Genomic DNA, 3,419 nt, shown 5'->3' with positions numbered 1-3,419 from the left:
ACCATTTTTCTTCTTGCTGAGATAGACTTGACAGAGTTAAAAGTCTATATTGAGATAAACTTTACATAAAAGTCTATATTGCGATAATGCTTGTTGGAGTTAAAAGTCTATGTTGAGATAGACTTTAACAGGATGGAGGTCTATATTGAGATAGACATAACAGACTTGAACACTAAAGGTATTCATAAGAAGTCTGAGAGTTTGACTTTCGTAGAACCTGAGCTTTTGAGTTGGTGCGTACATTAGAGTTCACGATTTATCTAAGTGGTGAGTTCAAGATTCATATCACTCTCGGGAAGAAAATTACTCAGTGTCACTACGTGTCAGTTCAAGTTCTCAAACATTGACATTAAGATCAACTCGTTTGTATTGGTCAGACATTATTTCTTTCTAGCCTTCCATTTTAAAAGTGTGTGGGATTGTTGGAAATACATTCAAATCAGAATAGGTTTCCCATTTTTCATACGCCTGTATGTGTTGGAAAATTCATTTTAGGGGAAAGAGCTACAATATCAGACCACCTTTTACTTGTTAGTAATGGTCATCCAACCCATGTCCACACGTTCAAAGCTCTTCCCCTTATTTTGTGTTTAATTTTTGGCTGAATGAAGGGAAGCTGTTATATTAAACACTATATAAGCAGTCCTCCCTTCCATTTTCAAAAGTGCAATTCGGTACAGAGTCTTTTCTCTCATATCCCTCTTATCTCCCTGAGTCTGTGCAATAGTGAAGTTCGTCTATGTTTAAGCTAGTGCAAGCTTAGCGTGGTTATTCTGTGTTGTTTGTCAAAATCGTACCAGTTTAGTTTGACTGCAACGTCGCCAGGCAAATAACGCTTTTAAGATAGTGTTATATAACATGGCACAGACTCCCTTACAGTCATCACCCCTGTTTGTCCTTGTTTCCCAACAGCCATGGCATTTTCTTTGTGACCTTGAAGGTGTCATGTGTATTGTCGTCACAAACCAAAACTTTCGCCTTCAAAAAATCATTTTATATGGTATTCGACATTAGTGTCAAAGGAAGCAGCACTATGAAAATCTCCGCGTGTACAATCTACAAGGTGCTTCCAAATTGTCTGTCTAGTTTTAGGGTTGAGAATAATCGGCCAATAGTTGGCGAAGTGAATGATGGGGAGGAGGTACACAAATGGATAAAAATTATTCTCCAGATGATCATCGTGCGTTATCTTTTTTCCTTTGGGTTTAAAAGGTCAATAATAAATCCAAGTCAGCAAAGTTAATTTTATATAAATTCCATGTCAGCATTGTAGAAGGATTACCTAGGGGAAATTTGAAGAAATTCAAAGTGAACAAATTTTTTATATGTAAAATGTTCAATTAGATCTTATTTTAGTCCAAGATGTTAATTGAACAGTCCTTGATAGTAGATGGATCTATTTTCCCCTTATGCATTATAATTTTAATACTTTTTTATGTAGACAAGAAGAAGAAGAAGAAAATTACCACATCAATTCATTAGAGATTTGTTAAGCTTTATTATAATCTGTACGACTAATAAAAACAAAATCCTACTTTTGCAACTTCTTGCCGAAGCTATCTCCCAACTATTACTATATAAAATCTAAAAATTATTATGGTATATAATAGGTCAATAAATGTGACAAATTATATATATATATATATATATATATATATATATATATATATATATATATATATATAGTATCACGAGCCTGGGTTCGAAACCTGATGCTTACATGTATGACAGTGTGTCATTGTGTATTAAATTGTGTGGATGATACTAATTTCTCGTGTGCTCATAATCTAATTAGTATGGGCACACGAGAAATTTGTATCATGCACACAATGTAATACACAATGGCACACTATCATACATGCAAACATCAGGTTTCGAACCTAGGCGCGTGACATTATATATATATATATATATATATATATATATATATATATATATATATATATATATATATATATATAAATAGTATCACGCGCCTGAGTTCGAAACTTGATGTTTACACGTATGACAGTGTGCCATTGTGTATTAAATTGTGTGCATGATACTAATTTCTCGTGTGCCCATGATGTAATGTAATGAGTTGCTGGAATAGCTCAGTTGGTTAGAGCGTGTGGCTGTTAACCACAAGGTCAAAGGTTCAAGCCTTCCTTCTAGTGAGAATGGGTTTTGGAAATCATCTCAATAAATACTTGCTAACTTGACCAATTAATTCAAGATGATTTACAGAATGGAAAGTCTTATATATTGATAAATAAGATTTTCGAAACACTAAAAAATTTGATAAATTTTCTATTAGAATCACTACATATTATTGCTCATTTCTTAATGTGACAATTTTAAAAATGAAAATACTAAGAATAAGTGTAATTTATAAATTTTGATGATGTTCTTAAAATGTAATTTGAAATTAGATTTTCCAAGAGAGATAACACAATAGAGTTGTAAAGTTTGTGTTATTGAAAAGTTGAACACAATAGAGTCAAAGACTAAACCTGGAACCTTGTACAAACCTATAACATTTCAAGATGAAGCAGTTACTCCTTTTATCATTCCTCAATTTTAAACATAATTCGATTATGCATGTTTTAGGATTATGAATATTTGTTATATTATATTTTGTAATAATTATTGACATCTATTTTGAAATATAATTATAGGGCAACAAACTTCAAGGAATGACTTATCAGAATGATATTGAACTGTCTGATGAAAGGCTCAAGTTATACTCCACATATATTATCTCTAATGCATTAGTCGCTTGTGCTAATGAATTTTTCAATGTCCCAGATGAGAGATATAGGTTTGTTTAGTCAATTAATAGGAAAACTCTTATACAAGATGTCGATGATGATGAACAATTGTGCTAATGAATTCTTGCATTGTGTATGAACAAATAAAATATTATTGTCAACTAAGCTTGCCATGATCTATTTATAAATTCCTTATTAATTTCTTTAATTATTATACTATGAAGTGGTATGAATGTATAAGTAATGTATGTAAATTTTAATTTTAATTTTGAAAAGGAAAACTCAATTCATTAAATCCCTTGCTAGAACGCTTACAATGAAAGTAGGGGCGGTGTCAAACCATTCTCCGCAACCTAACACTGATAAGGCCTCCCTAGCTAGACTATGGGCGACACCGTTCGCAGATCGCTTAACAAAACGGAAAACAACACCACCAATTGTGGCTGATGTTAAACGAAACAGAATTCAAAGCATTAAAAACGAACTGAGAGTCCATCTCTACTTCCACATTGCCCATCCCTACATCCATTAGCCAACTTAGAGCCTCCCGAACGCTTAATGCTTCAGCCTCATGGACAGTACACTAACCCTGAACACACATATTCTTCGTTGGAAGGAACCGGCCTTCATCATCCGTCAATACCCATCCGTACCCCATCTGACCGGTAG

General features: G+C 33.3%; 1 non-coding gene across 1 annotated transcript; it reads left to right on the top strand.

Annotated features, from left to right (window-relative positions):
- The first annotated feature begins 2,082 nt into the window (after positions 1 to 2,082).
- On the top strand, positions 2,083 to 2,156 carry TRNAN-GUU. The gene has a single exon. It is a non-coding gene; the product is annotated as a tRNA-Asn (tRNA).
- The last annotated feature ends 1,263 nt before the right edge of the window (positions 2,157 to 3,419 follow it).

The sequence above is a fragment of the Ipomoea nil genome, unplaced genomic scaffold (assembly GCF_001879475.1).
Source record: "Ipomoea nil cultivar Tokyo-kokei standard unplaced genomic scaffold, Asagao_1.1 scaffold3017, whole genome shotgun sequence".
NCBI lineage: Eukaryota > Viridiplantae > Streptophyta > Magnoliopsida > Solanales > Convolvulaceae > Ipomoea > Ipomoea nil.
The sequence above is the reverse complement of the archived record's forward strand: the minus strand, read 5'-3'. Positions and strand labels throughout refer to the sequence as shown.